This window comes from Canis lupus, chromosome 30, assembly GCF_003254725.2.
Source record: "Canis lupus dingo isolate Sandy chromosome 30, ASM325472v2, whole genome shotgun sequence".
Lineage (NCBI taxonomy): Eukaryota > Metazoa > Chordata > Mammalia > Carnivora > Canidae > Canis > Canis lupus.
In genome coordinates, this window is record NC_064272.1 from 39,051,781 (window position 1) to 39,077,128 (window position 25,348).

Sequence of the window (25,348 nt, forward strand, 5' to 3'; positions counted from 1 at the left end):
AGATGAGGAGACTGAGGCACAGAGAGGTGAAGTCACTTACCCATGACCACACGCTGGACGGTCAGCCCCAGGACCTGCATACCTGACAGTCTGGCTCCAGGGTCTGAACCCTTTTGTCCTCATGCTGGGCTCATCGAGGGAACATAATGTTCCGCCTATGCCCAGTGGGCCAAGTCCAACTGAGCCAATCACAGGACACAGTGAGGCAGGGAATGGCATCATGGCAAGGACAGTCAATGGCTCCACTCAAAGGCCACTCTGTCCTAAGGACCCAGGGAGCCCAGAGGCACCCAGAGGGTTTCACAGGCCTGTGAGAGCCCTGCTGCCACGGTGATGACTGCAAGGACCTTGCCACTGGCGCCTTTAGAGCAGCTTCAAGTCTTTCGCCTTTTGCAACCAGGCCACCAAAAATTTTAGTGTTTACACCTAAGCCATCAGCCCCTCAAAAGCTGATATTCCCTGCACACTGGTGGGGTTTATCTTGACTTCACTGCTATAGGCCTGGCCTCCTTGGTGCTACTGAGTCCCTCTCCGTCAGCCCCCATGCTGGGGGAGCACGAGGGGAAGGGGAGCAAAGAGAGGCCAGTAAAATACGGTCCCTCAGACTGGCCAGGCTCACGGCTCCATGTGTGACTGGGCTGAGGGCTCAGTGTGGGAGCAGGGCCGGGGCTCAGTGTGTGACTAGGCTCAGGGTTCAGTACATGACCAGGATCAGGACTTAGTGTGTGACCAGGGTCAGGGTTCAGTGTGTGTCCAGGGTCGGGGCTCATTGTGTGACCAGGGTCGGGGCTCAGTGTGTGTCCAGGGTCGGGGCTCAGTGTGTATCCAGGGTCGGGGCTCAGTGTGTGATCAGGGTCGGGGCTCAGTATGTGACCAGGGTCGGGGCTCAGTGTGTGTCCAGGGTCGGGGCTCAGTGTGTGACCAGGATCGGGGCTCAGTATGTGACCAGGGTCGGGGCTCAGTGTGTGTCCAGGGTCGGGGCTCAGTGTGTGTCCAGGGTCGGGGCTCAGTGTGTGACCAGGGTCGGGGCTCAGTATGTGACCAGGGTCGGGGCTCAGTGTGTGTCCAGGGTCGGGGCTCAGTGTGTATCCAGGGTCGGGGCTCAGTGTGTGACCAGGGTCAGGGCTCAGTGTGTGACCAGGGTCGGGGCTCAGTGTGTGTCCAGGGTCGGGGCTCAGTGTGTGTCCAGGGTCGGGGCTCAGTGTGTGACCATGGTCAGAGCCCACTCAGTGTGTGACCAGGGTCGGGGCTCAGAGTGTGAACTGGGTCAGGATTCAATGTGTGACCAGGGTGGGGCTCAGTGTGTGTCTAGGGTCAGGACTCAGTGACCGGTGTCAAGGCTGAGTACAGGACCAGGCTCAGGTTTGAGTACAAGGCCAGGCTCAGGGCTCAGCGTGTGACCAGGGTCAGGGTTCAGTATGTGACCAGGGTCAGAGCCCACTCAGTATGTGACTAAGGTCAAGTCTCAGAGCGTGACCTGGGTTAGGACTCGATGTGTGACCAGGGTTAGGGCTCAGTACATGACCAGGGTCAGGACTCACTCAGTGTGTGTCCAGGATCAGGGTTCAGTATGTGACCCGTGTCAGGGCTGAATACAGGACCAGGCTCAGGGTTGAGTACAAGGCCAAGCTCTGGGCTCAGTGTGTGACCAGGCTCTGGGCTCAGTGGGTTGGGGCTCAGTGTCTGATCAAGCCTCTGACCAGGGTCGTGACTCAGTCCACGGCTGGAGACAGGTTCAGTCAGGAGTGTCACCCTTCACCTCGACATTTCTCTCCCCGTTGGATAAGGCGGGCCCTGTGGCTTGGCTCCTAGATTTCACCGGGCACATGGGGTATGAATGCTGGGCTCTAAGGCCTCCAGGGGTTGACGGCAGGGCCTGTCTTCCTCCCACAACCCCCCGAGGGTCCCGCGTGTCCCCGGGCACCGTGACATGGGCCGCAGTCTCTGCGGTGCTCCCCGTCCTGCCCACAACCTGTGCCCTGGGCAGCAGGACCATAAGGTGCCTGTAGGATCTGGATGAGTCACCCGCCTTCCCCGAGGCTCCCTTTCTTCTTCCTCACGTCCCTGTGGACCCTCAGACTCAACCCTGGACACAGCCCCCCGGGAAGCCTGCTTCTCCCCACAGTACCAGCATTATGCAAAGGTGCCCGGTGGCCAGCGTGAACGGCCGCGACCCTGGGGCCCCCACAACATCCTCAGGCCTCCCTCTCCTCTGGACGGCCTCCCCCAGGCCTCCGCCACGGTCCTGAACCTCTTCTTGCTCCGACTTCAGCAGCTACCTCATGTTCTCCCATCAACACCGGCGCCCTCTCCCCCCATCCTCCAAAGTATCCCGAAGGCAGGCTTTCTGCAGTGTAGACGGGACTGTATGCGTCCCCGGCTGGGCCTCCCTGGAGCTCAGGGCTGACTTGGGGGATGTCCACTTCAGCAGTAGGAGAAAGCTGGGCTCCCCCGGAGACGCCAAGGGAGAAGAAGGGGACGAAGAGATACCGCAGGCCGTGCCCGGGCGGGGGGGGGGGGGGGGGGGGGAGGAGGGGTAGCCTGGAGGGAGGGAGGGGAAACCCGGGCCAGGGCCAAGGGAAGGAAGGGGGCGTCAGGGCCGGTCCAGCGCCACAGGGAACCGTCGGGACGGCGCTCCCTGGGCTCGGCGGCTCAGAGGATGCTGATGGCTCAGGAGAACCATTTTACTGGGGAGAAATCAATACCGGGGACAGAGAGGGGAGTCAGAAGTGAGAGAATAGAGCCGCGAGTGTAGACAACTGTTCTAGAAGATGGACTGGGGACGGACGAGGGGCCGAGGTCAAGGGAAGGTTCCGTCTTGAATAAGAGGGAGCGCAGCCGCCCTTAGCCCGCGGACCTCGGCCTCCCCACCCCCCCAGCTCTCTGGCAGCGCCCACGTCCCCGTGCCCTTGAAGCCTCGTACTGGGGGCCGCGGGAGGGACAGACGGGCAAGTCCGGAGAGAGGCCTAGGCCCAGAGAGGCAGGCCCGCTCGAGGTCATCCGTGTGTCAGTGACGGTCCCTGGCAGGGGTCCTGGTCTCCGGCCCCCGCACCCCGCTTGTTCTGACCTTCACCCAGGCTGGCGGCCTTGGCCCGAAGGAGAGAAGGGGCAGGAGGGGCTGGAGGTGCGGGTGGCTCCGTGGCTCCGTGGCTCCGGGGGGAAAGACACTCGGCCTGCCGTCACGGGCGGCGCTGGGCACCCGGGGGCACCCGGGGCATCCGGACCTGCCCAGTGCCCTGCCGGCCTCCCCGAGCCCCGGGGCTGCAGTGGCCCCCGGGCCGGGGCGACCACGGTGCCAGGCGCCCGCTCGCCCGCCGTCCGCGCCGAGGCCCGGCTTGAGGCCTGAGACCCGAGGCCGATCTCCGGTCGGAGGAGGAGACGCTGCAGCGGTTCCAGGCCCTGGTTAAGGCCGCGGGGGGGGGGTGGGGGGGCACCGAAATCAGTTCCAAGATCAATACTGCTATTCATTTAGAAGTGTAACGAGGTTAGAGAGGTGAGCAGAGGAAATAATTAACTCATTTGCAGCCCTTTAAAACAGAAACAGTCATTTTAATCTCCAGGGTAATTAGCTATGCTCCGTCCATCAATCACGGCCACGGCCATTATTTTAGGTATTGATCATCCGGAGGTGGGGGTGGAGGTACCTCCCGGCCGGTCCTGCCCCCGGGTCGGGGTGACCCAGCTCCCAGGGCGGTGCAGGCCAGGGCTGAGCGTGGCCGGCAGGTGGGCGCCCCCGGCGGGGCAGGTGGGCAGGTGGGGGAGGTGGGGCAGCTGGGCAGGTAGGCAGGTGGGCAGGTGGGGCTGGCAGGGGAGGTGGGGCAGCTGGGCAGGTAAGCAGGTGGGGCAGATGGGGCAGGTGGGCAGGTGGGGCTGGCAGGGGAGGTGGGGCAGGTAGGCAGGTGGGCAGGTGGGGCAGGTGGGCAGGTGGGGCTGGCAGGTGAGGCAGGGGAGGCAGAGCAGGTGGGGCAGGTGGGCAGGTGGGGCAGGTGGGGCTGGCAGGGGAGACGGGGAGGTGGGGCAGGCAGGGGAGGTGGGGGAGGCAGAGCAGGTGGGGCAGGTGGGCAGGTGGGGCAGGTGGGGCAGGTGGGGGGAGGCTCCCTCCCTGGGTGGCCGGGCCCTGGAGGCCCAGGTTCGGGTCCAGGCGCTGCCCCCCACTTGCTGCCTGACCCGAACAAGTCCCTCCTGCGTCCCGGGCCTCAGAGTCCTGTCTGTCCTAGGGCGGCGGCTGCTGGTGGAAGGAGCCAGAAGCTCGCAGGTTCTAAGTGCCCGGGGGGCCTCTGGCCACTGGAGGGCAGCAGAGCCCCAGGGACCCCGAGTCCGAGGTTGGGCCATCCAGATGGGGCGGCTGAGCTGGAGCCGTTCCCTGGGCAGCCTGGGTTCCCGTTGTTCCTGGTGGAACCCTCTGGAACCCTCTGGTACCTTCCAGTCTGGCCATCTCCAGGGCTCATAGCCCCCCGCAAGAGACATCCCAGTGATTATTCTCCTCCTTTGGCAGGTGAGGAGCCGAGTCTCAGGCAGGGTCGCCGTGGGTGCTCCTAAGGCTCAATCCTGAAGCCCGGGGTGCGGGGGGGGGGGGGGGGGGGGGGGGGGGCAAGATGATGCCCAAAGACACTCGCCTGCTTCCTACAGCCCCACTTAGTCACCTCACCCACCGAAACAGCCCTCAAAGTCCACTGTCGCGGATGGGGAAACCGAGGCCCGGAGAGGCAGCGGCGCCCAGGATCCCCCTCGGCCTCTGCGAGCGAGCGAGGCCCAGACGGCCGCCCTGAGGGGCGTCGCAGGTGCGTGCCGTGGGCGGCCACCCCGTGGGGCCAGCAGCCGTCAGACGGGCCTGGGGCCAGGGGGCACTGGGCGGGAGGCGGGACCCGGGAGTGCCCTGGGGGTGCCCAGCCCGGAGCCCCTCCTAGGACCCGCTCCCCTCTCAGGGCCCAGCTGAGAGAGGTGCAGCCTCTGGGCGGGGGGTGGGGCGGGGGGTTGCTAAAGGCTCGGGGAGAAGCAGGTGGGGACGAGGAGGACCGTGGGAGGGGTGGGGCTGAGCCCCTGCTGACCTCCTGGAGCTTGCCAGGGTCAGGCAGCGGGGCCCTCACTGCCCAGCATCAGCCACACCCCTCAGCCTCCCCCAGCACTGGAAAGGCCTCTCCTTGCATACCTCCAGCTCCGGGAAGCTCACCACGCCCAGTAGCTCTGATGGGGGGAACTTCCCTGGGTGCCCTGAGAGCCCTGCCTGAGAGGCTTCCCGGGACACCCCCGTCCCTCGGGCAGGACTGACCGTGATCATCAACAGCCCAGCAACCCAGAAGGGCCGAGGGGCTTGGCTGGGCCCCAGCTGGCACAGATTAGCTGGGGAACTTCCAACTCCTGGCAAGGTCTCCGCAGGTGAGGGAAGGGCGTGGGGAGGGAGGAAGGAAGGAATGAGGAAGCAGAGGAGGAGGAGGAAAGGGAGGGGGGAGGGAGGAGGACCAGGATGTCCCGGAGCTCCGTTGCTAAGGGCAACAGCAATGCATTGGGAGAAGGAGCCAGATGCGGAGGCGGGTGGCAGGAAGGGGGAGCTGGGGTCCAGGAGGGTTTGGAGGCAGGGCTTGCCCGGCAGCAAGCACCCCACGGGGCCCTGGTGGCAGCTCCCCACGGCCACGCCTACTCTGGGCTACCACGAGGGCAAGCAGTGGTGAGGCTGGTGCCCGAGCAGGGCTGGGAGCGCACAATCCATCACTGGCAGCCTTGCCCGGACCCCCTGGGCACGCCGGGCGCCAGCCGGCCCCCTCCTGCTCCCGCCTCTCTGAAGGGAGCAACATGCAGTTGCAGCAAAAATTCAAGGTGAAGGTTCTAGACCCGGGAGGCTTGGGAGACTCCCAGCTCCCCTGGGCTTCATTTTCTGGGTCTTTAAAATGAGGCAGGGAATCCCCAGGTGGCTCAGCGGTTTAGCACCTGCCTTTGGCCAAGGAGACCCGGGATCGAGACCCGGAATCGAGTCCCGCATCGGGATCCCAGCAGGGAGCCTGCTTCTCCCTCTGCCTGTGTCTCTGCCTCTCTCTCTCTATGTCTCTCATGAATAAATAAGTAAAATATTTTTAAAAAAGATAGTATTATAAGAAATATAAGAGGGGAAAAATTGATAAAAGTCGCGTCTTACCTTGCATTTACTGGGCACCAGGGAGGAGTCCGTACTCCCATTTTCCAGATGAACAAACTGAGGCCCAGGGACAGCTGGTTAGTGAAAGCACCGGGAACTAAACATAAATCTGTAAGATTCCAAAGCTCTCAACCCCTCTTGGTGTTCCTCCCGCCAGGATCTCCCTGCTATTGCCCTTGAGGAACCCTCCTGTGCCAGGATTATGTCCCAGGCTCTCAGCTCTGCTCCAAACAACCCGCCTTCCCCACTTTCAGAGCAGAGCCCCTGCTCAGCCCACCAACCTCCTCTGCCTAACCTGCATGCAGGGTCACGCTCACCCCTCCCCAGGGCATTCGGGGTCCTATGACATGGCCAGTCCCTCCCTCTCCCTGTCCCTGCCACACGCCCGCAGCCTGACCTGTTTGCTTCCTGCCTCTTCTGGATAGCCCTATTATTGCTTAAAACCACCCCAAAATGTAGTGGCATCAGACACTGACCATTTTATTATGCTCCTGGGCTCCGTAGTTCCGGCATTTGTGCAGGTGCAGGGGGGACAGCTTGTAGCTGCTCTGTGCTGTGTGGGGCCTCAGTGGTGCAGGTGAGTTTACACTGGGGTCTGGAGTCACAGGGGGTCGTGCACTGGCATGTCTGACAATCAATGGTGACGGTGAGCTGGGGGGGGGCTGTTGACAGGAGCACTTACATGCGCCCATTTACATGGCCTGGGTTTCCTCATGGCATGGAGGCCTCCACCCACAGAGGACTTCTGGCTTGGTAGCTAAGAGCGCCAGGAATGAGGTCCCAGCAGACGAGTGGAAGCCACATTGCGATTCTGCGACCCAACCTCAGAGGTCCCAGGGTGTCAGTTCTGCTGTCGTCTATCGGGCAAGGAGGTGGCGAGGCTGCTCAGGCTTCAGAGGAGGAACAGAGACCCAGGAGTCCAGCAGCAGGCAAGGGGACCCTGGAGGGGTGACACTGTGTCTCTCATAAATAATAAATAAATAAATAAATAAATAAATAAATAAATAAATAAATAAACAAATAAATAAATATATAAAATCTTTAATAAAATAATTTTAAAAAGGTGCTTTTGGGAGAAAACCACATTAAAAAAACAAAAAAGGACAGGACTGCAACGACACATGTGCCTCCCAGAGGACATCTGGTCCCCCTCGCTCTTCTCTGGCGCTCTGGCTCCTTCTCCGTGGCCTCTAACTCACCCGAGCTTCCCAGGGCTCTAATATTTCCCTGCTGAGGCCCCTCCTGGAAGAGTCCTTGCGGGACTCTTACCTCGCCTTGCACAGGACCACCCCACCGGTGTTTTTCCAGCTCTACCTTTCCCCGAAGGACCAGGTGCCCCGGCCTACCCGCCAGGTACAGGGGTTTCCAGCACGGAAACCTCAGCACGGCCCAAAGTCTCCCAGGTTCCTTCTCTTCTCCAGAAAGGGCAGCCCCAGCCCACCTGTCACTCAAGCCAGAAGGCCTTCCCCTGGTCGCCCCAGGGATCCGACTGCGGGTCCCCTCCTCCGGGCGTCTGCCCTCATCCAGATGCTGGCAACTGCGTGAGGCTTCCTGCCTCCGGGCTCCCCCCCCCAGCCCATTCCGCACGCGAGCTCCTCCAACCCGGAAAGCCGGAAAGCCGAGCTGGTTGCTCCCTGCTTCCAAGGCTTCCCAAAACTTTGGGCCAGAGCCCTAGCTCCCTGCCAACACATGCAGGCCCCGGAGCTCCTCCCGCCTCTCCAGCCTCAGGGCCGTCCCCTCCTCCTCACCGAGGCGCTCAGGGCCCCTAGACACCCTGCATCTTGCTTCAGGCCTGTGCACAGGCCGCTCCCAGGCCCGGAACAGCGCTCATCCTCCCCGTGCTGTCCCACCGCCCGTCCTGTGAGGATGCAGATGTCCTGTCTCCGCATTCCCCAGTCTGGCGGCCACCTGACATGTGGCCAGGGCTACTGAGGAGGCGTTTTAAAACTTGACTTACTTTAAAATTAATTAAAAAAAATTTTTTTGAATTAAAAATAAATAAATAAATAAATAAATTTAAATATAAGTATCCTTGTGGGCCACATGGATAGTGCGGCTGCAAGATGCCATCCCCCCCAGCAAGCCCCCCGCTGGCTGCCCAGCTCTCGTGCTCCCAGAGGGCTCCGTTCTCTGCCTCCACCGGCCCGAGAGTCCCGGGGTGGCTGCCTCTTATCTGCCACACGTATTCCCCCTCCCGGCCCTTAGTATGCCCTCGTAACTGTGCAGGGTGAATGGACTGTCTGGATGCAGATCTGGGCACGGAGCGAACCTTAGAGAAGGCCCCAGTCCAGACCGACCGCGCCCCCCCTGACCTTGGGGGACCTGGCCGGCACCCGCCCAGCTGGGGACAGGCCCCTCGCACACAGATGCTGGTGCCCTTGGCTGGGGAGGAAATGTGCCTCTGAATCGGCCTTTGTGAAAATCAAACCCGGTTTTCATTCTTATTTCTAGGATGATTCATCTGCATTGCAGATGACTCTTCCGGGGGTTTAAAAAGAAAAGCGTCCAGTCTTCCAGGGGGCCACCTGCACTCTCGGCTCTGTGCTCCATCAACAAGCCCTTGCAGGCACAAGGGGAAGTTGCCATTTAAATGATCCTTCGCCTCCTGAGTCCAGGATTCATTTCTAGGTTTATGAGGCTCTTGTTAAAGTTTTGATATTATTGGGATTTCTACCGACGGGCCCGAGGCTTTTGTTTCTTCCCCACCTGTGCCTGCCTCCCAGCCCTCCCTCTAGAACAGGCCATGGCCCCTCTGGCTGGGACGGGCCTAGGGGAGGAAGCGGGCCCTGGGGGTGGGGGTCCCCCAGGAGCTCCCGCAGAGCGCTAGCATCCTCCGTTCCCCCTGCGGTTCCCTGCAGTCTCCTGAAAAAGCAGAGCTTCAGAAATCCGGCCTGACAGTGCTGGGGGCCCAGCCACCCCCATCCTCCGCTCAGGGACAGGAGTGAGGTCAGCGAAGGCAGGGGAGGGCTGTCCCCCTCCTCCCGGGCTGCCCACTGGGCTCCTGCCTCCCTGCCCTGGGCACGGGCTGCTGCCCAACCGCCCGCCTCTGGCCCCATTAAGGACCTACATTTAAGCGGTAGTGGGAGCCGGGCCCCCTTCACCTGCGGGGGACCAGTTCTCCGACGGGGAGCGCGGTCATCGCCTCCCGGGAGCAGGGCCTCTGCTACTGCCATCGTGTCCCCAGTCTCCTAGGCGGCACCGGCACCGCGTGTCAGGATCTCACAACCAAGGGCAGCCTGGGGGCTCCACCGTGGAGCGTCTGTCTTGGGCCCAGGGTGTGATTCCGGGGTCCCGGGATCGAGTCCCACATCGGGCTCCCTGCATGGAACCTGCTTCTCCCTCTGCCTGTGTCTCTGCCTCTCTCTGTGTCTCTCATGAATAAATAAATAAAATCTTAAAAAAAAAAAAAAAAAAACAGATCTTGCAACCTGCCATGGGACCTCCACAGAGGAGTGAAAGGTAGCCACTAGGGCAGACAAGTACATGACTCAGTAGAACCTTCCAGAAGGGGCACCTGGCGCACTCAGGTCATGATCCCGGGGCCCTGGGATGGAGCCCAGCGTCAGGCTCCCTGCTCAGTGGGGATCCCGCTTCTCCCTGTCCTCCCCTTGCTTACACTCCTATCCTCTCTCTCTTTCATAAACAAATAAAATCTTAAAAAAATAAAAGAAAGAAAGAAAAAGAACCTTCCAGAAAACTGAAGGGCAGTGGGTAGGCTGAGAAGGCAGGGACCACCACGAGCAGAGCCCTGGACCAGGAGGCCGGACAGCAGACTCCAGACTCCAGCCTGCCGATCGCTCCATCTGTGGCCACTCTGGGCGCCACCGTGGAAAGGGGGGGAAGGGGGCCGGGCCGCCAGCGCTCCAAGCAGGGTGTGACGGGCGCCTGGGTCCCCCCTCCCCGCGGCGGCCCTCGCACCCGTGAGGCAAGGCCTGTCGGTGAGGGCTCCTGCAGCCACGAGGAGAGCCTCCAGCCCCACGCGGCGCTTCCAGATTTGTCCCCACATTAGCCCTGTCTGCTTGGCCCTACACTGGGGCTCTTGGGAACTGAAATGAGAATCTAGTTGAAGCTGAGGAAAGTCCCAGAAGAAGGGCCAGCGTCTTTGTTTTAATAGTGAGAGTGTTGGGCAAAGCCCTGTCCGGCCCTACAGGCCTCAGGAATGACCTGCCAGCGCCCAGGCTCAGCCTGCCCCCTCCCCCTCCCTCCCTCCCCTCCCCCCCCCTCCCCTCCCCCCCACACCACAGCGGCCACAGCACACGAGGGTTTCATGATAGACGATGTCCCAGGCTTGACGTTCCCCAACTGGTTGGCACTTAAAGGCTCTGGGACATCCTGAAAGAAAGACTCTGTTTAACCTGATATTTCTTTTTTTTTTTTTTACCTGATATTTCTAAGCTTTTTTGACCCTATTCTCTTTGAATAGTTAGGAATATACTTGCCTGGGGGTAACAGAGACTCTGTCCTAATGACCTAGACTAACCAGGGACTAACCAGGGTGTGTACTATTCTTCCCTAAGTGCAGGTCGGTGGCCTCTGGGGGGCGGGATGCCACCACCGTGTCCTCAGCATCCCGCTCCTTCTCTCTTCCGGTTCACCCTCAGCACCGCTCCCTCCCTGTAGGGTCACCTCATGGTCCCAGAAGGCTGCCGTGCTCCACTGTGTCTGCATTCCAGGCAGGAGGCGAGGTGGGGGCACGCGCACGCCCCCGGTCCCCGGTGCAGGACCTTCCCAGGGGCTGCACACACCAGTTCTCCTTGCCACTCCCGGCTGCACGGGGGGCTGGGGTACGAATGCACGCGGCCTCCTGGACGGACACACGGCCCCCAGGACAAGACGTGTTCTGCTGCAGCCTCGGTCACTGTGCATGTGTCGTGCCTCTGTGTCCTAGGTCCTGGGTGGAGGCGGGGGAGCTGGGCCCAGCCCTCCCTCCTGGCCGTGCGGCTTCGGATGAGCCCCCTGACCGCCCTCGGCCCGCGTTCTGTCCTTCCAAATAGAGGTTCTCACGAGGACCCGGCGACATGAAACGCGTGCAGGCCCTTGGTGACCTCAGAGACGCTGCAGCAGGAGAGACACCGGTTTCACAAGACCTCTGAATGGCCTTGAAGCGGACAGGGCGACGCTTCCCTCCCTGCTTCCCGTAGAGGACACCGAAGCTCAGATGCGGGTTGACCTCTAGTGACAGGATCTTGGCCTTGTCTCTGTTACTGCACCGGACGCCAGCCTAAGCCTCCGCCCTGACGGCGCTCACAGACTGGGACTTGATGCTCTCGTTAGTGTCGCTTCTGCTCTTAGACTGAACCTTAAAGCTGGTTGTGGACTGAGCCTTAATCCCCACCTAGGTCTAAGCCTTGATCTTGGCCTCTTAACCCTAATCGATGAGGGGCCCTCTTGAACCCCCCGGGAGACCCCAGAGATGTGCACTGGGCCCCGGGGCGGGGGCATGGATGATGGATGCCGATGACTCCCAGGCTCTAACATCCCTTCGGGCCGCGCTCCCCCCGCCCCACCGCATCTGTCATGTTGGCTCATCCAGATCCTGCAAATTAGAGGAGAGAACAAACCAAGCCTGTGGTCCCCAGTGGGGAGAAGAGAACGGGTGTCCAGAGAAACAGGAGGAGCAAACAGCCTGCCTCCCCTCCCCCCAGTGCCGTCCCAGCCCGGACGCCGACGCCGCAGCTGTACTGGGGAAGGTATTGAAATTTAAATCAGAGCCCGGCCTCGCCGCCCTGCCCGCCGCGCCGCGGCCGCCTGTAATCTGGGGCTGGCCATCTCCTCCCGGGGAGAACCACAGACCGACTCGGGGAAAGTGATAAATTTTCAATTTTATTTTAAAATATACCAGATGGGAGATTTTATTGGAGCCATAAATATGTCAAGAGCAATGTTGGTGTGTGATGGGCGATGCCCCCTCCTTGGGGCCTCTCTCCCTGTTTAGAAATTCCATCAGATTCTTAATAAGAGACTGCAGCAAAATAGTCTCTATATTAAAGCAATTGAATTTCCATTTGCCAGACATCTTGTGCTTGAAGCTTCCAGGTTCCAGGGGTGTGGGGTTGCTAAGCCGATTCTAAATGAACCTAAACTAATAACTGCACAGCACGCTGGGGGCTGTGAAAGAGCAGAAGGGGGGGGAGACGAGGGGAGGGGGAAGGCGAGGAGGACGCAGGACCACTGTCACCTCTCCTGCTCCAGCACCATCCTGGGATGAAAACCCCCAAATAACTGAAGAGCCAGCACCTTCCGTTCACAAAGGGGAAACCGAGGCGCAGGAAGAGAGGTGATGTTGCTGAACCCTGGCTCCCCTTCTCCTGCCATTGCTTTCTTTGCTGTCACAATTGCTCTGATATTATGCTGGCCTTTGTGGGGTGGAGGGGTAGGGGAGGGGTGGGGGGGTGGAGGGAACAGCTGCTGCCCCCTGAGGTTTGTTGACTGTAGGGCCATGAGGAAGGCTGGCCCTTGTCCCCAAGACTCTCCCTGGCACAGGGACTCACTTTTGGAAGACTGTGCTCCTGCCCGGGTATTGTCATCCGCTCTTGCCTGTGCCATCCCCCTCGTCCCCAGCGGTCCTCGCCTGTGTCAAGTTGTTCTTTGCTCCTGCAGAGACCACAGCCTTTCACCAGCCTCGAGCATCGGCTCAGATCACAGACTCAAGGACATTAGAGGTCACATGGATCCAAAGGTTGAGGAACCTGAGGTCCAGAGAGGGCACAGGGAGTACAGTTCTTCTAGAACAGTCTAGGGTGATGCCTACCTACAGCCCATCTACTCACCCCAACTTGAGCCAGGTCTGGGGGGGAACAGCAATGCCCAGGTGGTGAGGGTTGGAGCTTCAGCAAGATATCACCTTTGTTCAGGGCAAACCACTATGCTGAGCGTCTATTCTCAAAAATGGGCATACACTTCTGGGTACTGAAAACAAGCAAAAACGGGGCATCTGAGTGGCTCAATCGGTTAAGGGTCTGCTTTCGGCTCCGGTCATGATCCCAGGGCCCTGAGATAGAGCCCCACATCCAGCTGCGTGCTCAGCGGGGAGTCTACGTCTCCCTCTCCCTTTGCTCCTCTTCCTGCTCATACTCTTTATTTCTCAAATAAATAAAATCTTTTTTAAAATAATAAAAATTAAAAAAATAACAATAAAAATTAACAAAAATAATGGGTGTAATGTGCCTGAGTGGCTCAATTGGTTGAGCGTCCAATTCTTGATTTCAGGTCATAATCTCAGGGTTATGAGATTGAGCCCTGTGTCATTGGGCTCCGTGCCCAGCGGGGAGACTGCTTCAGATTTTCTATTTCTCTCTCTTTAAAAAAAAAAAAAATTTTTAAAAATAAATACAAAATAATGGGTATACTACTATTTATACCCCAAAGTATTTGAGAGGCTAAATGAGATAATCCATGACAATTGTTTAGCATAATGCTGTCTCCTAGTAAGTGCTCCCAAAATGTTAGCGATTATTATTCCTTTGTTATTATGATTATCATTACTGCTCTGGATGCTTCCTTTTTTTTTCTTTTAAAGATTTTACTTATTTATTCATGAGAGACACAGAGAGAGAGAGAGAGAGAGAGAGGCAGAGACACAGGCAGAGGGAGAAGCAGGCTCCATGCAGGGAGCCCAACGTGGGACTCGATCTCGGGACCCCAGGGTCATGCCCTGAGCCCAAGGCAGACGCTCAAGGCTGAGCCCTCCGGGTGCCCCTCTCTGGATGCTTCCAATGGTTCTGTATTCCCCGTGGATCTGCATCCTCCTGGTTGTCCAACGAGACTCTGTAGGTGGTAGCCCCTCAACGCCGAGTTAAATAGTTGAGGATGTTCCATCCATTGGGACAAGACGTGAGCTCTGGAGGCAGTCGGCAGGCTCACATCCACTGCTCTGGGTCTTGATTTCCTCCTCTGTGAAATGGGTGAGCTCTCCTTTCGCTGCCTTCCTTTCAAGGCTGTTGTAAGGATCAGAGCTAGAGGACGCTCCCTTATCCTACACTGAGCACAGCAAGGCTGTGGAGCACAGCGAGCAGAGGAAGAGTGGGGGTGACGAGGGGAGAAGGGTGATGGAGAGAGAGGAACCCATCGTGCAGACAATGGCATTGAATTTGTCATTGGAAGGTGGACCTTTACGGGTTAATCTGAAGATCCCACAAATGATAAAGTTGTAGGGTCGTCCCAGCCACGTGTGAGAGCCAGTGGGACCAGAGTGGGAGTGGGGACCTCTAGCGAAATCAGCTGTGGGGTGTGGCCTCTCATCTCCCCTGGGGAATCCCTCCTCTGACCCCCCCACCCCCCGCTTGGGATGGCTCCCAGGGAAGCCAGGACAGGTTGGGGTGAACCTCCCGTGGGGCCTTCACCGCCCAGAGGAGGCTGGCTGCAAGTCTCTGAGGGCTTGGAGGCTGCCAGGACCCACAAGAGCACTAAGAACCATGAGCAGACAGAAGGCTCCGGAGGCCCCTGACACTCTGGAAAGGGCAGCTGGGTGTGTCTGGAGTTTAATGAGGGGCCCGAAGCCGGTTCGCAGCGCCGTGCCCACTTCCCACGCCGCCCCTCACCACCCCCTTCCCACCATCCGACCTGTCTAACCCCCAGGTCCCAGATCCCAGCCCCAGGAAATGCGGGCCCAGGGAGGGAGAGGCCCTGTTGGGCCCAGAGGGCAGCTCAAGGTCGAAGGCCCGCGGTCCCTCGGGCCACCCTGCTCTCCCCACGGAGGAAGCTTCCCACGTCCGCCAACCGGGCGAGCCACGGCCTGGGGGAGGCCGCACCCCAGCTCCGGCAACGCCGCAGCAGAGCAAGAGGCCCGAGGCCCCGCGGGGAGCTCGGTCTGGGGTGGACTGTCCTCACCTGCTCGCTCACCCTGTGGCCCTGGAGAAGTGTCCCCATGTGCCTGAGCCCCCCCCCCGTTCTTTTATGTGTAGTTTGAGCGCGATGAGATGTGCTTCTCAGGGTTGCTGCGAGGACGTGGGGAGCGGCCCGGCCGGCACCCCAGGCTGTGGGGCTTCGGAGCCGGCATCGCTGGGTTCCCACCCGAGCCCTGCCACCTACCAGCTGGGTGGCCTTGGGTGAGTGCTTGACCTCTCTGTGCCTCCTTTCCCAGCGGCAAGATGGGATCAAGGACAGCCCTGCTTCACGGTCGCTGTGCAGATTGAAGGAGTCCTTTGCCGGAAGCATTTAGGCTTCAGCCTGCTGCGGGCGTTACCCCCCCCCCGCCCCCCCAGGCCTCCCCGGGGGCGCTGCACCCCTGGCCGGCGCCTACCCCCCACCCTCCGCACCCTGGCTGTCTTGCCCCCCTCGCCGCCCTCCCTACGGCCGGGCACGCCTCGGGCCTGGGTCCCCAGGGTGACCTTGCAGCGCCGGTCCCCGGGCTCAGACTGGCCCAGCGGCCATCGATCGCGGAGCGGGGCGCAGTGAACCAGATGGCGCTCCTAACGGCTTCTTAATGGGATGGAGCTCGCTGAGCCTGCCGAGAGCTGGGGGGCTCTCAAGGTCGGCCAGCGTCAGCCTGACCTTGAAGCCCGCGTCCTGGGAGCCGCTGCCAGGAGCGCCCGCCCAGGGGTTCCCGGGCCGCAGGCCTCGAGCTTCTCCGTTGTCAGCGGGGCCCCGGGGTCTGGGCTGCGGACAGGTGTCCGGACGAACAGTGACGAGGTGTGAAACGGGTGAGAGGGGCAGGTGGCCTGGCCCTGGAGCCCCGCCAGGACCCAGCGCCTCCAACCCCCCCCCCCTGGCGTCCAGAGCTCCCCCGGAGCAGAGGCTGGGAAGAGAAACCACTCCCCGCTCCCCGTCCTCTCTGCTTCCCACGGATCAGCAGAAGTCGGGCGACTCAGTCATCAGCTGGGGCCCAGAGCAGGGCCAGCCAGGCTGCAGCCCCCGCCCCCTAGGGAGGGCGACACTCCTCCAGGGGAGGCTCAGCACTGTCACCACAGCCCCTGGGGCCGGAGGCAGGCCCGTTCGAAGAGGCCGGACCGCAGCCTCCTCCCGGCGGGCCTCCCAGGTTGGTGGCGGGCCACCACACCGCACCTCGCGGCCCACGCACGGCTGCTCCCACTGTGCTCTGGAAGGTGAGGACTGTCCTAAGTCCATTTTACAGACAAGGAAGCCAAGGCACGGGGAGCTGGGCCGGCCAGCAGGGGAGGCAGAGCTGAAGCCGAATGCAAGGGCCGGCCCCAGCCCCGGGCGCACTGTCCCCCCCCCCAGGTGCTGGAGCCCCCTCTGTGGGGCCAGGCTCCAGGCAAGCAGCTGGGCTCCAGCAGCCAGGCCTCCAAGGGGACCCAAGGGAGGACAGGAGCAGGGGCAGCTCCCGCCCAGCCCCCCGCCCAGAGCCCGGGCCACAGGCCAGAGCCCCGTGGGGACGGAGGCCCAGGCTCCTTCCAGATCAAGTCATGGGAAACCCAGGGCTTCCGGCATCCCTGGGTGCCCGCCCCTCCCAGGGAAGCCCAGGGGACTGGGCGTCGCATGGCAGGCTCTCGGGCTGGGAGCCAGGCCGCTTGGTTCAGTCCCCGCCTGCCGGGCCGGGGGGCCGGGGACCAGCTCCTGCCCCATCTGTGAGGGAGGACAAGGTCCCTCGGGCACCCGTGCTGGGGGCCTGGCCCGCTGGGCACTGCAAGGCAGCCCAGGCGGACGGGCGGCTGGAGGAGCAGAGCCCCCAGAGCCCGGGCCTGTGGGCAGAGCCCAAGCTTCCCACGGCCGCCGCTCGGCCCCCAGAGCAGGCCCCACAGCCCCCGCGTCCCAGGACCCCCAGCCCAAGGCAGCCCCAGGCGGCTCTGAGCACACTCCTGCCCAGCCTGGCTGGCCCGGGCCCGACCCGGGGGGAAGGAAGCCGGGGCGCCTGGGAAGGGGACGGGCACCCCAGCACCGGCCTCACTGTCCCCGGCTGGACAGTGGTCGCAGCGCTTCTGCTGCTTTCTCAGGCTCTGCCCGAGGGCGAGAGTGTGACCCAGACCACGGCACAAGAAGGGAGAAGGGAGGGCGCCACCCCGGGACTCGTCGGGAGGGCCCCACTGTGGCTGCTTCTTCCAGGCCGTTCATGGGCTGGGAGGCCTCGCCCTGGCCGGCTGCACAGAGACAGCGAGCCGGGCTCCAAGCTCGGCCTCCAAGCCGGCGCCCAAGGCCCTCAAGCAGACCCAGGAGGGCGCTGGCGAGGATGGGGAGGGGTGTGGGGTGGGGGCCGAGCTGCCCCGTCCCCTCTCCAGCTCCTAGCTGGGTGCCCGTCCAGGCCTCTGGCTTGGGGCCCCTGTGGGGGGAGGAAGAGGCAAACAGGACCGGGAACCAGCCCACCTGCAGGACCTAATCCCCTAGGGGCAGGGCGGCGAGCAGAGGGTGCGGGGCAGGCCTCCTTCCACCCACAGGCCGCCCGGGCTGGGTCCACCTTCCCCAGCCCCGCGCCCGCCTCGGCGTTTGTTGGCCTGGGGCCTCCAGGGAGCAGACCAGGCACAGCCGTCAGAGCAGCACGATCCAGCACGCGGCCCTCGCGTCGACAACGTGTCCCCTGTTCTCCTTTTGCAGCCGCCCTGTCTCGGGGGACGCTCGTTCCCTGCTGACCCGGGGAGACCGCCCTGCCCGGTCCGCGGAGCTCGTGAGTGAAGCCCAGGGCTCAGACTCGGGCTGTCGGACTCCAGGCTCAGGCGGCCGACTGTCTCCCCGACCTGCCCCATTAGCAGGTCCTTCTGGGGGGTGAAGCAGACCTGTCGGGGGGGGTGGTGGGGTGCGCTTCGGCACCCAGCTCAGGCCCAGCAGGCACAGACGACGAGGTCCTCGGGCTGCCAGAGGGACATCGTGGTGCTCAGTGTTCCCCGAGTGCGCGGCGTGAGTGGGCAGGTGGGGGCTGGCCGCCACCCGCTCGTCCTTCCCCCGCTTCTCCAGCCCCCTTGTCCTGTCCCCTACCCAGACGGCTGTGTCCCCTGCTCTACGCCAAGTTCCCTACCCTAGTCTCACAGAGCAGGTCCCTTGGCTTCCCCACGGTGCTAAAGCCGAGCTGGGGTCTGAGGAGGCGAGGGGGCCCCCGTCCCACAGAGACCCATCTGCCACCCACGCTGGGCCCCAAGGCTCTAGTCCTTTCTGCCTGTGGGCTCTCTTGGCACAGGGCATGGACACACATCCCTGAAACTACACAGGGCCAACCCTCCCACCCAGACCCTCCCCGCCCCCCGCTCCCACCCCCGCCCCAGGTGGCTCTCTGGAGAACCTGCCAAAGTCCTCCCACTTCTCCGGTAGGAAAAGACTCTCCAGCGGAGAGATTTCTGTTGACACTCTGGGTGGCCCGTGACACACCCAGGCCCGTCCGAATCCCCCATCCGGGATCTGAGAAGCAGCGGCCCGCCCAGCATCCCGGTCCTCGGAGGTTGTCACCCCGGCCTCCCCCTCAGCAGGACCCTCTTCTGGGGTTGGGACGGGAGGAACGGGCGCCGGGTCTGGCCTCAGCCCTGCTGCTGACTTGCTGGGTCCGCGGACAAGACGCCTGCCGTGTGCGCTCAGGCTCTTGCCGCGAAGTGGGTGTGAGCCGGCGCTCGGGCTTCAGGCTCAGGATCTCTTCGAGCCCCTCCGTCCTCCGTCCTCCCGCCGGGGCTCACACCTCTCCCTGCCCGCCTCTGCTCCCCTCCTCGTGGGCCCTCAGAGGAGGAGGCACGTGGCCCACATTCCCGTCTCTCCCGGGGGGTTCCCAGCCGCGGCCCCTGCAGCCCACGTGGCCGGGTCGACACGCAGAAGCGGAGCCACACGGCCACAGCCACGGTACCGAGCCCTTCTCCCTGCTGGCAGGCTGGAGCCTTACTCCCCTTACACAAGCCCACTGGGTCCTTCCTGGGGGGAAGGTGCTGGGGGCACAGATTGGCTTATTCTACTGATCCAGCGGGAAGCTTGCGCCCAGGAGGACCCGCAGGTCCATCCCTGTGTGCGCAGCCTGCTTGCTCCCGCCAGCACACACACCGCTTGCCCCCCTTCCCTCTCCCCTAACACCCAGGCCTCCAAGGGCTCTCGCACCTCAGGGATGTGGGGACTCCCCAGGGACCTCCCTCCCTCCTTCCCGGAGAACTGCTGTGAGTAGACAGGTCTGGGATGCCAGGTTCCTCACCAGACCTGATGGGTCAGCCCGGGGATGGGGTGTCTGATGTCAAACGCCACGCAAGGCGCAGAGAGGACGAGACATTACACACGGCCCAGAAAACAGTAAAATGGGGCAAGTTCCTCTGCATCCCCTTCACCCACTGTCCATAGTCCTATCCAGGGACTGTCCTGGCCAGAAGAGAAGCACAAATTGGGTAACTCCCTTCCGATAAAATTTCAGGGCAGCCAGAGCTGGGGTAACCTCAAAAGAAGAGACCGCAAAAAAAAAAAAAAAAAAAAACAGACCGCTAATGGTGGCACTTTGGGCATTTTTAGAAGAGATCATGTGGATCAGGATGCTTTTCTGGTATTCTTACTTTTTTGTAAAGATGTTTATTTAGTTATTTATTTGAGAGAGGGAGTGAGAGGGAGCGAGAGGAGGAGCAGGGGGGTGGGCAGAGTGGGAAGCAGGCTCCCCATCAAGCAGGGAGCCTGAGGCAAGGATTTATCCCAGGCTCTGGGATCGGGACCCGAGCCAAAGGCAGATGCTTGACCGGCCGAGCCACCAGGCCCCCTTCTCTACTATCCTTAAAAGCCCGTGCTTGTGGTCCCACCCATGAATGTGAGTGAGGTCAAGGGCAGAGGGACACAGGTGGTACCGTGAAACACGGGGCCCCACAAAGACTCATACCCCAGAGCCGCCTTGGTCGTAATAACCCAAAGCTGGAAGCAACCGTCAACAAGCCCCAGTGGGGGATCACACGAGCGGGGACGCTGACACGAGGTAGCCCTCGGCCATCAGAAGGATCACGCTGCCGGCACGGGCAGCTGTGTGAATGGCTCTCACGGTGATCGTCCCGAGCGAAAGCAGCCAGGCAAAAACAGAATAACAAAGAAGGAAAGGGGTATCCCTGGGTGGCGCAGCGGTTTGGCGCCTGCCTTTGGCCCAGGGCGTGATCCTGGAGACCCGGGATCGAATCCCACATCGGGCTCCCGGTGCATGGAGCCTGCTTCTCCCTCTGCCTGTGTCTCTGCCTCTCTCTCTCTCTCTCTCTCTCTCTCTCTCTCTGTGTGACTATCATAAATAAATAAAAATTAAAAAAAATTTTTTAAAAAGAAGGAAAGGTACGTATGGAATGATTCCTTGTAAAAAAAAAAAAAAAAAAAAAAAAAAGGAATGATTCCTTGTACGTGAAAATCCAGAACAAGTAAAACCAATCTCGGTGATAGAAATCAGAGCTGGGGTTGGTCGGGTCGGGGGAGGAGGAGGAGGTGACGGGGAAGGGGCATGGGAGAACTTTCCAGAGCGTCAGGACTGACGTGTCCCTACCTTGATGCGGGTGGCAGGTGTTGGCACAACTGCCGAAATGAATAAATAAAATCTTAAAAAAAAAACTTATAGAAAATGCTTTCACTCAGCACAATTATCTTGGATTTTTTAAAAGTAATCTCTACAACCAACATAGGGCTTGAACTCCTGATCCCCCACATCAAGAATCGTGTGCTCTACCGACTGAGCCAGTCAGGCGCCCCTCAATAGGATTATTTGGGATTCACCTATTTAACTGTATCAGTTCATTATTTTTATGGCTGAATAGTATGTCATTGTATTGACATACCACCGTTTATCCCGTCCCCACTTTGGGGTTGTTTCTAGTTTTTTTTTTTTTAATATTTTATTTATTTATTCATGAGAGATACAGAGAGAGAGAGAAGCAGAGACACAGGCTGAGGGAGAAGCAGGCTCCATGCAGGGAGCCCAGTGCAGGACTCGATCTCGGAACTCCGGGATCACACCCTGAGCCAAAGGTGGTGCTAAATCGCTGAGCCACCCGGGTTGCCCCTAGTTTTGGGTTGTCATGAATGAGCCTGGTATTCATATTACCCCAAAGTATTTCAGTGCATATTTCCCCCAAAAACAAGGATACATTTTTTTGTTTCCGTTACCAAAATTGGGATGTTAACATTGATTAAATATTATCATCTATAGACCTTCTTATTCAAATTTTGTCAATTGTAAAAAAAGAAAAAATCGTCAATTGTGCCAACAATATCCTTTATTGAAAATCTTTTTTTTTTTTTTTTTTCTTCCTGGTCCAAGATTTGCTCTAGGACCATGAGTTGCGTTGGGTCGTCGTGTTTTCGCGTCTCATTTGATTTGGAGAAGCTCTGCAGCCTTTGTCTTTCGTGAGCTTGACAGTTTTGAAAAGTACAGGCTGGTTATTTTAATGAATGTTCTTCGGTGTAGGATTGTCTGTTGGCTCCTCACAATTAGATTCAGGTTATTGATTTTTGGCAGGATCATCGCAGAAGTGACATCGCGTGCTTGGTGCATCGTCTCAGGAGTAGGGGCCGCCTCCTTGGCTATCACCCGCGAGGGGCTCCCTTGGGCCGGGGCGAAGGTGGAGCCTACACTGTTAAGTGGCCGTCTTCCATTTGTGTTAAGAAGTATTTGGGGGCAGACACCTGAAGGTTACTTAACTATCCTGTTTGCCACCAGATTTTTTTTTTTTTTTTTTTATGATAGTCACAGAGAGAGAGAGAGAGAGAGGCAGAGACACAGGCAGAGGGAGAGGCAGGCTCCATGCACCGGGAGCCCGATGTGGGATTCGATCCCGGGTCTCCAGGATCGCGCCCTGGGCCAAAGGCAGGCGCCAAACCGCTGTGCCACCCAGGGATCCCCGCCACCAGATGTTTTACCCACTAATCGTAGCGTCCATTGACGATTCTTGCCTGAGTCGGTTGTTACTGTGACGGTGGCCAAATGTAATTCTCACACCCCATAATCTCCTCCTCATTTATTATTTGGATTCCACTGTAAGGAAGAGCTTTTTACTCTCCCTCATGTATTTATTCGTGTTCATTATATTACAGCCGTGTGGACTCGTGGATTTTTTATTTTACGCAACAGGTTATAACCCACCTCCATCATTATTTATTTTGGTGCTTAGATTGCCCCGAATCTGACAAGCGGGAGCCCCTTCACGCTGCCTCTTGTCTCCTTTTGACATTTCCTCGTCATTCCTCACTTCCTTAGGCATTTGCTCACTTCCAGACTCATCACGTACTTGTCCTGGAATCAGCCAATTTTGCCAAGAAGCCCTTGTTTATTTTATTTTATTATTTTTTTCAGATTTTATTTATTTATTCATGAGAGACAGAGAGAGAGAGAAAGAAGCCGAGGGAGAAGCAGGCTCCATGCAGGGAGCCCGACGTGGGACTCGATCTCGGGACTCCAGGGTCACGCCCTGAGCCCAAGGCAGACGCTCAACAGCTGAGCCACCCAGGGATCCCCTAGGTTTTTGGTTTTATGGATAGTGCTACTATGAACATTCCAGCACCTAGGAGTGGGGTTGTTGGGCTATCGGGTGTGTGTACGTTCAGCTTTAGTATATGCTGCTGAACACTTCTGCAAAGTGTTAATATACCAATGTGCATCCTTACCAGTCTTGTATGAGGGCTTCAGCCACCGGATTCTTTTTTTTTTTTTTTTTTTTTACATCCCCACCAGCATTTGATTTTTTTGTCTGTCTTATTTATTTCAGCCATGCTGGTGTGTGTGTGTGTGTGGCTTTAGAATTTTAATCTGTATTTCCTTGATGAGTAAATAGCATCTTTCCCAGCATCACCACCAAACAGGCCCCCTCGTGAGAAGCAGCCTGGTGTGATATACGGGCTTTTGGAATCAGAAGACCTAGCTCTGCCCACCTTGCTAAGTTATGGGATTTTGGCCTAGCTAAGCCTCGGTTTTATCACCTGTAAAATGGGAATAAAGCCCCTTGCCCTGCTTTTGCAGCAGGCACACCCGCAGTGGCATTGAAAGTGGTGACGCCCTCAGGCCCCTTTCTTCCAAGGCTGTCTCCCTGCTTCACGGGCACGTGTCTATACGTGACATAGGGGTATTCTCACCCACATGCCAGTCTTCTCCCTGCTTCTGCCCTGCATCTTTTCCTTCCCCTCCTTCAACAACATCTGAAGGCTTCTTCCACCAGAAGCTTTCCCTGGCCACCTCCATCTCTCTTCTATGTCACCAAGGCAAAGCCTGGACAAGAGAGAGTCATGGATGGGCCCAGGAGAATGGTCATGTGCCTTTGGCTTGGTCTGTTGCTGTGTGATCTGAGGCTGGGTTCTAGAAGGAAATGGGTGTAGGCATTGCCTGCAGCGTCTCTGGGGCACTTTGCAAGCTGCTGTTTTAGTGCTCTTTTGTGCAGTGCCAATGAGGTCATCCAAGCAGTTTAGCAGATGGCAGATAGACAAGCTATCCTTGTGTATTTAGAAGGGCCAGAGGGACATGCAAACAGCTGCCACATACCTGTGTGCCAATGAGGACAGCATAGCATCAAAGGAGCTCTGGAATTCCCTCTGGGATCCCATGGGAGGAATGCACCCCAACTTTTCCATCCTTCAGTACTGCTCTGATGTGAAGCCCACCTCTCATCCTCTCCAAGGAGACGTTGAGCCATGGCACTGTGCAGGCCACTGGGCAAGGCTCTGCTACCAGTGTCCTGGAGGGGGTGTGGGCCCTATATGCCGGAGGCCTAGAGCCCACGGGGGACAGACGGGGGGCAGAGGGGGGAAATGCACAGACCCAGCAACTGTGAAGTGTATTCCAGGAGAGGCCCAGATGGCCTGTAACCCGAAGGCTGATGAGGAATGGGGCTCAGCCAAGGGTGAGGGAAGGTGTTCCAGGCCCACGTTGCAGCCTGGACACGGAGCTGAGGGCCTCGGGTCTGGTCATGGAATGAAAGTTGAAAGCAGAGGGGCTAGATCACGACGGGCCTCCAGAGCCTGGTGATGAGCTGGGATTTTATCCCACTGGTGTCTCCAGGCGTCCAGCGGTCGGGGAAGGAAGGGCTGTCTGGGGCCGGTGCCCCCTGGGCCATGAGGTGCAGCTCTGAAGCTCGGAGCCCCACACGCCCTTCCCCGTAAAGCTGCCCACGTCCATCACCCCCTGGCCATTCCCAGCCCAAGGTGCAGGGTTGACGTCTTCTCAAAGTGTCTACCAGAGACCTCAACGGGAAGAGCGAGGCCGTGTCCAGATCAGATGCAGTTTGCTGAGGGCCCCTGGAGTCCTCCCCGCGGGGCAGGCTCCCCGTTCATTCTGCGGCGTTTGTGCTCTTCAGAGCTGCTGCCCTAGGACTCCTCCAGCTGCCACGTTTGTGCAACAATGTTCTCCTCACGATCCCCAAGTCAGGGACGCTGGGTGTCGTCTCAGGCGAGGGGTCGGAGTCCCTGGGTGTCCGTGCCACAAACGTGACATGTCCGCGCCGGGCACAGCACCAAGCTGATGAGCCCAGGCGGGGCCCAGGAGGTGCGGAGCAGCCACAGGCCGAGCTTGGGCAGCACAGGCTGGGAGCAGCGTCTGCACCGGCCCTGCACCGGCCCTACACCGGCCCCACTCGGCCCCCTTTAATCTGCAAAGCCCTCTGCAGCCAGAAAGGTCTTTGAAATGCAGTGCGGGGCGCCTGGGCGGCTCGGCCAGTGAAGCGTGGACTCGGGTTCAGGTCACCACCTTGGGTCCTGAGACTGAGCCTGCGTCTCCCCTCTGCCTCTGCCCCCACCCCCGCTCCTCCTCGCTTGCTCAAATAAATACAATTCTTTTTTTTTCTTTTAAATAAATACAACTCTTAAAAATAAAATAAAATGTGGTGTGATCATGTCACTTCCCGCTTACACCACTTTGATGGCTTCCCATTGCTCTTGGGGGAAAATCCAAACTCCTTACAAGGAAAAAAAAAATCCAAGCTCACTGCAAAGGCCTGGGAACAGGGCTGGCCTGGCTTCCGGCCCCAAGCTCTCCCACTCTCTCCCCAGCCTTCACTCTCCCACATTCCAGCTCATTCCCCTCCCTGCACACGGCAGGAAGTATGGGCTTTACACAATGCGCTGTGCAGCTCTTAAGCTATGACTTGACTGACTTTTTTCTCCAATTTTTTTTACTGCAGTCAACTAGGTAGCATAGAATTGACCATAGTGACTGTTTCTGAGTGTGGAGTTCAGGGGTATTAAATACGCTCACAGGGCAGCCCCGTGGCCCAGCGGGTTAGCACCGTCCCCGGCCCAGGCCGTGACCCCGGGGGCCCGGGATCGAGTCCTGCATTGGGCTCCCTGTGTGGAGCCTGCTTCTCCCTCTGCCTGTGTCTCTGCCTCTCTCTCTCTCTCTCTGTGTGTCTCATGAATAAATCAATCAATCTT

General features: G+C 59.4%; 2 long non-coding RNA genes across 2 annotated transcripts; both read right to left on the minus strand.

Annotated features, from left to right (window-relative positions):
- Positions 1-3,904: 3,904 nt before the first annotated feature.
- LOC118352937 (uncharacterized) lies at positions 3,905-7,796 on the minus strand. The gene is made up of 4 exons (XR_007407458.1): positions 7,572-7,796; positions 6,607-7,084; positions 5,270-6,204; positions 3,905-4,548 (listed from the first exon to the last, which is right to left on the minus strand). It is a non-coding gene; the product is annotated as an uncharacterized LOC118352937 (long non-coding RNA).
- Positions 7,797-13,636: 5,840 nt separating this feature from the next.
- On the minus strand, positions 13,637-16,116 carry LOC112675438 (uncharacterized). Its single transcript, XR_003145877.3, has 3 exons — positions 15,460-16,116; positions 15,161-15,271; positions 13,637-14,067 (listed from the first exon to the last, which is right to left on the minus strand). It is a non-coding gene; the product is annotated as an uncharacterized LOC112675438 (long non-coding RNA).
- Positions 16,117-25,348: the final 9,232 nt, after the last annotated feature.